Below are 13,261 nucleotides of genomic sequence, written 5' to 3' on the forward strand. Positions count from 1 at the left end.
TTGTAACAGAATTATTGTTCCACAACCATGGCATACAAAGTTATATTTTATTGATCAAACAAACGAGTTACATTGTCTTAAAACAACTGAAATAAAGAGTACATAACATGTTTAAACTAGTCTAGCTCCATTTTTATGTCACTAAGGCCCAAGTCCACCCTAGCGTGTCACGAACATCCTATGCATTAGCTCCTGAAACACATATGAAAATAGGTACGTCAGCATAAAAATGCCTGTGAGATACATAGGTTTTGTGAAAATAGGATTCATGACTTGGGTTTAAAGAAAATGTTTAATAAAAACAGTCATGAACCTTGTTGAGTGTTTTTCTTTTATAAATTATTTGAAAACGATAGCAAAAATCAGATAATAAGTATATGTAAAAGAAAAACGTATCGTTAAAAGAGTAACCAAGTAAAAAGAGTTTGTATAAACCATGTTATTTGTAAAACAATGTTTAAGTGAAAATGTGTTGTAAAAGTAATATGTCAAAACTGAATGGCTTAAATAACGCTACGATATGTAATATCATACAAGCACTTATATATAGGAAGTACTAGCGGCGTATCCACCATGCTTATATCATATGACACGCGTCTCGTTATTCAAGTCACCCAAACAAACCACCAATGTATAATGTTCATGTTTAAACCAATAGTCAAATGTCATAGTATAACCCAAGTTAAGTGTAAGTCATGAAATGTGTAAACAAAAGTTATGTATGGTAAGTAAAAATGAGACTACTTAAACCATAAGTAAAAATGAACAAAACAAGTATTTGAAATAAATCAAAAGTTATGTTTTGTAAAATAACTACATGTTTTATTGATACAGACATTTATGTAGTAAGTTAACGCATACATCCAAGCCTTGAGACAGCAGGATAACCTTAGAGTAAAGGTTATCAAAGTAAAATGTTTTCGGATTCAGTCATTCCTTACTCCCAAACAAACCTAGGATGTCAGGAACGGGATTTGTCAAGTCCTATGGTACCATTACTTACTACCGAGCGGCATGATCGGTGTTAATGAATGTAATAAAGAACCGTCAAACAAACCAAATGTTATACCAAATGTAAACAAGTTATGTGAAAACAATGTACTAAGTATGCTAAGTAAACATACAAAGCAGAAAAGTCATGTAAATCGATGCGCTAGCATGTTAAATGAACATACATAGCAAAGAAAATGTAATGTAAAACAATGTGCTAGCATGTCAAGTAAACACACGTCGCAAAACATAATGAAATCATGTACTATAAGTGTACTAATGAACATAGCAAGCATAAGTTATGAAAACATGGAAAGTATGAAAGTAACAAGTAGGCACATGTGTTTCACCCCAAAATGTTTGGGAAACAGTAAAAGAGGGGTACTATGTACTCACTTGAGATTGCTTAATAGACTTTAGATATCCACCAAGCAAGGTAGAAGATCACGGAATCAAACGGCACCTAATATAGGTATCTACATTAATAAACGGACTTATTCGGAGGATCGGGTAGTACGAGGGTTCGTAAACCAAATAAGTATGGAAACTTATGTAATATGGTTTAACAAAGCCTACATACTAAAACGAAACTTATCCTAAGTGTTGTTGACCTGTTACGACCCGTTTAGGTAGCCTATGCTACTTTAACGCGTCGTTCGCGTAAGACGTGTTCGGACCGCCTACTAGTCCTATGACAAGCAAGATATGCCTTAACATGTTTTATATTGTTGCCAAATCAGTTTATATGTCAAAAGTTATGTTACATAGGCTTAAAATGGATTTTAGCGTGAAAAAGGGCATTTTGGTAATTACCTAAGGCATAAGAACTACTCATCATACAACTATTTAAACGATGTGACCATAAGGTATAACCTCGGAAGGTTATTCCCTATACAACTATGGTCACCTAAAGTGTTTGGTCGGATCCTAAATATCGACCAAATGGGTCGGGTTCGAAAGCATAAGCGATTGTTTAGATCGCTTACCTTTACGACCCTAGACAAGCACAAATCTAAAAGCGACGAGCTAAACATGCTAGAACATGTTTAGTTAAGTTAGAAAACAGGTTTGGTATTAAAACAAACGGTTTTAATACCCTAGAGTAGTTTGGTTACAAAATACGCGAGAAAACGCATTTTGGCCGAAACCACGACTCGTCACTGAGCCTAGATAACGTGGTAATCAGTAGGTATAGTCACTAGGGACTATAACCATCGTGATTACGCTCACGTTATGAAGTTCAAACGAACTTCGCGTTGACCATAAACTGGTCAATGCTGAAAGTCAAACACAGTTTGACTTTAACGCTAAAACGAACGAAAAGCACGAAAGAATACTTACAGAAGGTCTCCGCAAGATTGATATTCCAAGTATTTCTCAGGTATGAAGTGTTCTACACTTCAACTTAGAGAAAATCTCAGAATTCAAGTGGGTTATGCACAAGAGAAGGAAGGGTATTTATAGACTTGGTAGAGGCGTTAGGATCGTTCCTCGTAATCCGAGATTCAATCCTAGCCTTACACATCGAGCCCATAGATTTACAAAACCAGGGGAGCCCCTAGAAATGCCCCAAAACCATGTGCAAAGGTGGGATCAAGCTGGAAATAGCTGGAAAACACTTTTTGCTGATCTGGGCATGGCTTACGGACCGTAAGCAACCCCATACGGTCCGTAAGGACCCTGCAGACCAGCTATGTTTCAATTTTGGCTGTTTATGTCCCTGTGCGCGTATGGTCGTGTTTTGGCACTTCTAACACCCGTCAAACCCATTTTTAAGCTCTACAAGGATGTTAAAGTATAGGGGACATGAAACATGCTAAAAAATATGCCGGATGTCGGTTCGTTTGGCCGTACGGTTGCGTTGTTCGGTTAATTACGACGGAAGTCGTAACGGACGCAAAAACGGTCCAAATTGCGCGACGAATGGATTTTTGACAAGCCAACCACTAAAACATAATATTTTAATGATTACATAAATTTTTGGATGTCCGGATGTATTCAGAACATAAGTTATGCGCGAAAATGCAAACTTATGCACTTTTTGACGCTTTTAGTCCCTAAATGACCCAAAAGTTTATTTTAGCACACCGAACCCCTCAAAGCCTATTTCTAAGCTATGTAAAGGATGTTTAAGGTGTGTTTAACTTATGGCCATGTTCCGGAATGTTCGTTACAGTTCAGATTGGCATACTTTCGCAGTTTGTCAATTTTAGTCCCTGTAAGCGAATAAACTAGATTTTGCCATACCAAAGCTTTCAAAACTTATTTCTAAGTTATGTAAAGGTTATTTAAGGTATGTTAAGCATATATTGATGTCCCGGAGTATTTTTCACGTTTATCTTATTACGTTTACGCACCAGTTTGTGTATAATTCTCCAGAAAGCGATATAGAGTTTGAAATTCAATAAAAGTCAAAACATGAAAAACATCAAACAAAAACAAACAAACATTGGGATCAAATAATTTTATTTCTTTGATAACTGAATTGTTCACAATGATTACAAGCACAAATGTCACAGTCTCCCCTACTTGCGGAAATTTCATCCCGAAATTTGTTTAGAGGAAACTCGTGGAAAAAGATGTGGATACTTCGCCTTCATTTGATCTTCACATTCCCAAGTAAACTCAGGTCCGCGTTTAGATTCCCAGCGAACTTTAACCAAAGTAATGTGCTTGCGTTTAAGCCATTTGACTTCACGATCCATAATTTCCACAGGTTTCACAACAAAATGTAGTGTTTTAGCAACACGAATTTCGTCGAGCGGTATGTGGAGGTTCTCATCAGCTAAGCACTTTTTGAGATTGGATACGTGGAAGGTTGGATGAACATTTCCAAGTTCAGGAGGTAATTCAAGTCTGTAGGCTACCTTGCCGATTCTTTTGACGATCTTGAATGGTCGAACGTACCTAGGTGCAAGTTTTCCTTTCTTTCCAAATCTGATCACACCTTTCCAAGGTGAGACCTTAAGTAATACGCGATCACCGACTTGAAATTCCAAGGGCTTGTGTCGTTGGTCCGCGTAACTCTTTTGACGGCTTCTAGTTGTCTGAAGGTTATCACGAACTTTCTTAACCTTGTCAGTTGTCTCTAGAATGAGGTCAGGTCCAGTAAGCTGAGCCTCACCTATTTCATTCCAGCAGACTGGTGAACAACATTTTCGACCATAGAGAGCCTCGAAAGGAGCCATGTTAATGCTGGAATGATAACTGTTGTTGTAGGAGAATTCAATCAAGGGAAGATGTGAATCCCAACTACCACCAAAGTCGATCACACAAGCTCTAAGCATATCCTCCAAAGCAGATTGCATGGTTCTCCAAAAACGAGAAGAGAAGCGAGCATCTCTGTCAGAAATAATGTTCAGAGGAACACCATGTCGAGATACGATTTGATCCACATAGATTTTAGCCAGCCTTTTAGCAGAAAAATCCTCACGGATTGGCAAGAAATGCGCTGATTTAGTAAGACGATCAACGACTACCCAGATGGCATCATGACCTTTCTTAGTGCGCGGAAGTTTAGTAATGAGATCCATAGCGATGTTTTCCCATTTCCAAACTGGAATCTCTGGTTGCTCCAAAAGACTAGAAGGATGTTGGTGTTCAGCCTTAACCTTAAGACAAGTAAGGCACTTTGAAACATACAAGGCAGTGTCTTTATTCATACCAGGCCACCAATACCGAGTACAAAGATCCTTATACATCTTGTCTGAGCCAGGATGAATAGAATAACGAGACTTATGGGATTCATCCATAAGTAAGGCGCGAATATCATCTTGGCTTGGAACCCACAAACGGTCCATGAAATAATACGATCCATCTTCCTTCAGAACAAGATCAGGTTTAATGTGATAGGGTAATTCCTTACCCATCAAGTCTTGTGAAACACAAGACTGTTGAGCCTGAGTAATGCGTGCTTGGATATCAGATCGAGCTTGAATAGCAGATTGAACACGAACACAATGAAGCTTAGTACGTTCCTTACGACTTAATGCATCAGCCACAACATTTGCTTTACCAATATGGTAGCGAATTTCCCAATCATAGTCGTTTAGGAGTTCGACCCAACGTCTTTGCCTCATGTTGAGTTCTTTCTGATTGAAAATATGCTGAAGTCTTTTGTGGTCAGTGAAAACCACACATTTTGTACCGTACAAATAGTGTCTCCAGATTTTGAGAGCGAAAACAACTGCACCCAACTCAAGATCATGAGTGGTGTAGTTTCTCTCATGCACCTTCAATTGCCTTGATGCGTAGGCTATGACTTTATTCCTTTGCATTAGAACACAACCAAGACCTAATTTCGATGCATCACAATAAACAACAAAATCATCATTACCCTCGGGCAAAGTCAGAATAGGTGCATCACAAAGCTTCTGCTTCAAGGTCTGAAACGCTTCTTCTTGCTTAGAACCCCATTCAAAGGGTTTGTTCTTCTGAGTTAGAGCAGTTAGAGGAACTGCAATCTTCGAGAAGTTCTCGATGAAGCGGCGGTAATAACCCACAAGACCAAGAAAGGAACGAACCTCAGTAGGAGTAGTAGGCGTATCCCAATCCTTAATCGCACTGATCTTGGAGGGATCTACATGAATACCTTGTTCGTTGACAATATGTCCCAAAAATTGAACTTCCTTAAGCCAAAATTCGCACTTGGAGAATTTGGCAAAAAATTGTTCTTTCTTTAGGAGTTCCAGGGTAAGACGAAGATGTTGCTCGTAATCAGCTCGCGTCTTAGAATAAATCAAGATGTCATCAATAAAAACGATGATGACCTTATCCAAATAAGGCTTGCAGACCCTATTAATTAAGTCTATAAAAACAGCAGGAGCATTGGTCAAACCGAATGGCATGACTGTGAACTCATAATGCCCATATCGAGTGCGGAATGCTGTCTTGGGAATATCCTCTTCATGCACACGAAGTTGATGATACCCAGAACGAAGATCGATCTTCGAAAAGCAAGTAGCACCCTGTAACTGGTCAAAGAGATCATCAATGCGAGGTAGGGGGTATCGATTCTTGATAGTAAGCTTATTCAGCTCACGATAATCGATGCACATTCTGAAAGATCCATCCTTCTTCTTGACAAAAAGAACGGGAGCACCCCAAGGAGAAAAGCTAGGACGGATAAAGCCTTTGTCAGAAAGCTCTTGAAGTTGTTTAGGCAACTCTTGCATCTCGGATGGTGCAAGACGATATGGAGCTCTGGCAATAGGATTTGCACCAGGTACAAGATCAATATGGAACTCGACTTGGCGTGCTGGAGGTAGACCAGGTAACTCTTCAGGAAACAGCTCCGGATAATCCCGAACAACAGGGATATCTTGAATAGACTTACCTTTGCCCTTATCTGCTGTAACATGTGCCAAGAAGGCCACATAGTTCTCTCGCAGACACTTCCGAGCTTGAAAACAAGACATAAGCTTGAGGCTACTAACAGGTTTTTCACCACGAACCTGTAGTATCTCACCTGACAAAAGCGGCACACGAACGATCTTCTCAAAACAAACTACCTCTGCGCTATGCTTGGCTAACCAATCCATACCCACAATAATGTCGAAGCTTCCAAGTTTCATAGGCGTGAGGTCGATAGGAAAAAGATGGTCGTTAAGGTTCAACTGGCAGTTACGAAGAACAGAATCAAGAACAACGGGTTCACCACTAGCAACTTCGACTGTCAAAGGCTTACCTAGTTTCGTTCTAGACACGCGAAGCAAGGGCTCAAAAGATAACGACACAAAACTCTTATCGGCCCCTGAATCAAAAAGAACAAACGCAGGTTGATTATTAACAAAGAACGTACCGTTCACCACATCATTGTCTGCTTGCGCCTCTTGTGCATTCATGTTGAAAGCTCGTCCTTGAGCCTAAGCCTGAACCGGGTTCGCATTCACTAATCTTGGACATTGGTTACGGTAGTGGGTTAGATCCCCATAGTTATAACAAGAACCTGGTGGGTAGTGAGGTCGTGCAGCTTGACCTTGTTGCTGAGCAAGAGGCTGAGCAACTTGTTGAGCCGGGTTCTGAGCTGCCCAATTCTGATTGACAGGAATGCGGCATGTAGAAGCAAGATGACCAGGTCTTCCACAGTTAGTGCATTGACGGCACTGGTGATGTGGTTGATGATGACCGTTACACTTATTGCACAAAGGTGCATTGCCAAAGTATGGTTTCTTGACAAGCGGTTGCACAGGCTGATTTGTCTGTGCAGTAACGGTAAAATTTTGGGAAGCCTTCCGCTTCCTAGACCCCTTAGAGGAACCCGCATCCTTACCTTGCTTGTTTTTACCCTTCTTGCTATCCTTCTTGTCAGACTCCTGCTTCTTACCCTTCTTGTCACCCTTTCTGTGCAACTTACCTTTTCGAATCTGCAATTCAGTCAACGTTGCAGATAACTCGATTGCCTGACGGACAGTGGTAGGATTACTACCAGTAACTATGTCTTGCACAGAGTCAGGTAGACCATCGATGTACCTCTCGATAGCCTTGTCGAGTGGGGTAACCATAGTTGGGCAAAGTAAGCTTAACTCTTCATACCTATCAGTATACGCCCGGTGCTCACCACTTTCCTGCTTCAGATCATCAAATTCCCTCTCCAATTTTCGCAGCTCATGACGAGGACAGAACTCCCTCATCATAAGAGTTCTCAGTTCAGCCCATGTTTGTGCAAAAGCAACTTCTGCACCACGGTCTCTCATAACCTCGTTCCACCATGTAAGCACCCTCTTCTGAAACACGCTTGAAGCAAACTCGACCTTCCGATTCTCATGACACAGAACGTGACGAAATGTACTCTCAATGCTCTCAAACCATTGAAGGAGCCCAGTTGCCCCTTCCATACCACTGAACTTGAGTGGTTTAGCCGAATTGAAGCTCTTGAAGTTACAAGGAGCATTCTGATTGTTGTCGGCTTGGTTCACCTGAGCGATAATGTTTGGGAGTGCGGCAGCCATGTGCTGTGCCAGAATATCTGCCATTTCGGCATTAGATAATGGGTTTCCACGTCGAGGAGGCATGCTAAAAAGAGGAAAACATGAGAGGAAACGAGTGAGATGATTAGATGAAAAGAACGAGATGAAACAAAATCAACAAAAGCAAGGATGGTGGTCATTCGTCCGTATCACAAAGCAAACAAATGACACACAGTGACTAATCAAAGTAAATGGGTCCATAAATAATGCTTAGCGAAGACATGCTCGCCTATAAGTGAACACTCACCCCAAGAGTTCCCAGGTAAGAGTGACTGGTCCGATTATGTGTATTTGTACGAACACTCTAGCCTTAGACAGAAAACCCAGGGTACAGGCATTCACCCTTCCAGTTTGCACGTGTTCACACTATTTAGAACCCAAAACTTTGACGAGATTTTGAAAACTTGGAAGGCACAAGGCCAAAAAGAATCATTCAGAAACAAATGATAAAATTTTCAAAATCAATTTGAAAAATCAAAAGGGTTCAAAACCATATAATAAATTATTTGAAAACAGAAGATTGTTTCTCAAAAATCGTTTCAGAAAATTGGGTTCTTATTTTGGTGATCACCTAAGGATAGGTGAAGTGCATGTTTTAAGATCTAAACACAAGACAAGTTGTGTTGGGGTCCTAGAAAGGTTATAGTCTAGGTCAAAGCATTACTAATAACCTAATTCCATATAACCATTGGCTCTGATACCAACTCTTCTGTCACACCTCGACCACGTAAAACATCAAATCGTGGGGGAAATGTCGGGGAGCGTTGTAACAGAATTATTGTTCCACAACCATGGCATACAAAGTTATATTTTATTGATCAAACAAACGAGTTACATTGTCTTAAAACAACTGAAATAAAGAGTACATAACATGTTTAAACTAGTCTAGCTCCATTTTATGTCACTAAGGCCCAAGTCCACCCTAGCGTGTCACGAACATCCTATGCATTAGCTCCTGAAACACATGTGAAAATAGGTACGTCAGCATAAAAATGCCTGTGAGATACATAGGTTTTGTGAAAATAGGATTCATGACTTTGGTTTAAAGAAAATGTTTAATAAAAATCAGTCATGAACCTTGTTGAGTGTTTTTCATTTATAAATTATTTGAAAAACGATAGCAAAATCAGATAATAAGTATATGTAAAAGAAAAACGTATGGTTAAAAGAGTAACCAAGTAAAAAGAGTTTGTATAAACCATGTTATTTGTAAAACAATGTTTAAGTGAAAATGTGTTGTAAAAGTAATATGTCAAAACTGAATGGCTTAAATAACACTATGATATGTAATATCATACAAGCACTTATATATAGGAAGTACCAGCGGCGTATCCACCATGTTTATATCATATTACACGTGTCTCGTTATTCAAGTCACCCAAACAAACCTAGGATGTCAGGAACGGGATTTGTCAAGTCCTATGGTACCATTACTTACTACCGAGCGGCATGATCGGTGTTAATGAATGTAATAAAGAACCGTTAAACAAACCAAATGTTATACCAAATGTAAACAAGTTATGTGAAAACAATGTACTAAGTATGCTAAGTAAACATACAAAGCAGAAAAGTCATGTAAATCGATGTGCTAGCATGTTAAATGAACATACATAGCAAAAGAAATGTAATGTAAAACAATGTGCTAGCATGTCAAGTAAACACACGTCGCAAAACATAATGAATTCATGTACTATAAGTGTACTAATGAACATAGCAAGCATAAGTTGTGAAAACATGGAAAGCATGAAAGTAACAAGTAAGCACATGTGTTTCACCCCAAAATGTTTGGAAAACAGTAAAAGAGGGGTACTATGTACTCACTTGAGATTGCTTAATAGACTTTAGATATCCACCAAGCAAGCTAGAAGATCACGGAATCAAACGGCACCTAATATAGGTATCTACATTAATAAACGAACTTATTCGGAGGATCAGGTAGTACGAGGGTTCGTAAACCAAATAAGTATGGGAACTTATGTAATATGGTTTAACAAAGCCTACATACTAAAACGAAACTTATCCTAAGTGTTGTTGACCCGTTACGACCCGTTTAGGTAGCTTATGCTACTTTAACGCGTCGATCGCGTAAGACGCGTTCGGACCGCCTAACTAGTCCTATGACAAGCAAGATATGCCTTAACATGTTTTATATTGTTGCCAAATCAGTTTATGTGTCAAAAGTTATGTTACATAGGCTTAAAATGGATTTTAGCGTGAAAAGGGCATTTTGGTAATTTACCTAAGGCATAAGAACTACTCATCATACAACTATTTAAACGATGTGACCATAAGGTATAACCTCATAAGGTTATTCCCTATACAACTATGGTCACTAAAGTGTTTGGTCGGATCCTAAAGATCGACCAAATGGGTCGGGTTCGAAAGCATTAGCGATTGTTTAGATCGCTTACCTTTACGACCCTAGACAAGCACAAATCTAAAAGCGACGAGCTAAACTGCTAGAACATGTTTAGTTAAGTTAGAAAACAGGTTTGGTATTAAAACAAACGGTTTTAATACCCTAGAGTAGTTTGGTTACAAAATACGCGAGAAAACGCATTTTGGCCGAAACCACGACTCGTCACTGGGCCTAGATAACGTGGTAATCAGTAGGTATAGTCCCTAGGGACTATAACCATCGTGATTACGCTCACGTTATGAAGTTCAAACGAACTTCGCGTTGACCATAAACTGGTCAATGCTGAAAGTCAAACACAGTTTCATTTTAACGCTAAAACGAAAGAAAAGCACGAAAGAATACTTACAGAAGGTCCCTGCAAGATTGATATTCCAAGTATTTCTCAGGTATGAAGTGTTCTACACTTCAACTTAGAGAAAATCTAAGAATTCAAGTGGGTTATGCACAAGAGAAGGAAGGGTATTTATAGACTTGGTAGAGCCGTTAGGATCGTTCCTCGTAATCTGAGATTCAATCCTAGCCTTACACATCGAGCCCATAGATTTACAAAACCAGGGGAGCCCCTAGAAATGCCCCAAAACCATGTGCAAAGGTGGGATCAAGCTGGAAATAGCTGGAAAACACCTTCTGCTGATCTGGGCATGGCTTACGGACCGTAAGCAACCCCATACGGTCCGTAAGGACCCTGCAGACCAGCTATGTTTCAATTTTGACAGTTTAGGTCCCTGTGCGCATATGGTCGTGTTTTGGCACTTCTAACACCCGTCAAACCCATTTTTAAGCTCTAAAAGGATGTTAAAGTATAGGGGACATGAAACATGCTAAAAAATATGCCGGATGTCGGTTCGTTTGGCCGTACGATTGCGTTGTTCGGTTAATTACGACGGAAGTTGTAACGGACGCAAAAACGGTCCAAATTGCGCGACGAATGGATTTTTGACAAGCCAATCACTAAAACATAATATTTTAATGATTACATAAGTTTTTGGATGTCTGGATGTATTCAGAACGTAAGTTATGCGCGAAAATGCAAACTTATGCACTTTTGGACGCTTTTAGTCCCTGAATGACCCAAAAGTTTATTTTAGCACACCGAACCCCTCAAAGCCTATTTCTAAGCTATGTAAAAGATGTTTAAGGTGTGTTTAACTTATGGCCATGTTCCGGAATGTTCATTACAGTTCAAATTGGCATACTTTCACAGTTTGTCAATTTTAGTCCCTGTAAGCGAATAAACTAGATTTTGCCATACCAAAGTCTTCAAAACTTATTTCTAAGTTATGTAAAGGTTATTTAAGGTATGTTAAGCATATATTGATGTCCCGGAGTATTTGTCGTGTTTAACTGATTACGTTTACGCACCAGTTTGCGTATAATTCTCTAGAAAGCGATATAGAGTTTGAAATTCAATAAAAGTCAAAACATGAAAAACATCAAACAAAAACAAACAAACATTGGGATCAAATAACTTTATTTCATTGATAACTGAATTGTTTACAATGATTACAAGCACAAATGTCACAACCAGCAAGCCTGAAAGAAACCTCAGGCGGAGGGGGAAAAGCATGTGGCTGTGCAGACGGCTGGTCAGCCCGAGGAGGGTGAAATGTGAATGTCGATAAAAACTCGACCAGCAGCTCCTTGTAGCTCGGCGTGTGCGCTAACAAATCCATAGGAATGAAATAACGGAGTCTAGGCGTCTCACCAATAGCCTCCGGTGCATCCCAGTTGACCGCGACATGCGATCCAACGTGCATCCTCCTAAGCTTCCCACAAAAACTGACGGCGGGGGTGTCATGAGTAAACTCCAGGTATGGGTGACCGTGCAACGGATCCACCAGCGGTGGCGGAGCCCGCTGTGGACCCTACTATGCGGTGCCTCCTGGATCTGAATCTCATCCTCGTCCATAAGCAATCTGCAAAAAAATACCGTATACGTATAATGATACTAAAAATAATAATATTTATTATTATAAAAGTTATAATAATACTAATACAAATTTTAATAATAATAACAATTAATGATAATAATAACTATAATAATAATAATAATAATAATAATAATAACAACAACAACAACAATTTTAACAATAATAACCATAATAATAACATTTTAACAATAATAAAAATAATAATAACATTAATAATAACAATTTTAATAATAACAATAATACTAAGAAATTAAAAAATAACTGCCCTGTCTATGCCTCGTCTAGAGGCAGACGAGGGGTCATGTTCTACCCTAAATTCATTTTCAACATTTAAAACCCACCCCAAACCCTCAAAATTCAAAAATTCAATCATTCCTACGGTTCTAATGTATAAGTGATTGAAAAATACGAAAATATAGGTTGAAATACGTACAAGGGAAGCTTCAAATTGAAAATTTCGGTCCAGATACGCTTGTCCGTATGTATGTGTGTGTGGTGTTTTTGGGGGCATATGTAGAGGTTGTCTAGGTTGTCCCCTGATATACGAGGCATAGACGCCTCGTCTAGATCTAGACGACCCGTCTATACAACCAGTTGAATTACCATTTTACCCCTAAAATGCCCCTAGTATTGGCCACGTTCAGGAGTAAAATGGTAATTAACCATTTTAGCATAATCTTTTTGAAATGGTTAATTGCCATTTCACCCCTGAATTAGGCCTATACTGGGGGCATTTCAGGGGTAAAAAGGAGCAGAATTACCTTTTTCCCCCTGAAATTCCCCCAGTATAGGCCTAATTCAGGGGTGAAATGGTAATTAACCATTTCAAAAAGATTTTGCTGAGATGGTTAATTACCATTTTACCCTTGAGTTAGGCCTGTACTAGGGGCATTTCAGGGGTAAAACGGTAATTCTTCAAGTCCCTTTTAAATATTCAAAAATTTTATCAAATC

The sequence above is a fragment of the Helianthus annuus genome, chromosome 12 (assembly GCF_002127325.2).
Source record: "Helianthus annuus cultivar XRQ/B chromosome 12, HanXRQr2.0-SUNRISE, whole genome shotgun sequence".
NCBI lineage: Eukaryota > Viridiplantae > Streptophyta > Magnoliopsida > Asterales > Asteraceae > Helianthus > Helianthus annuus.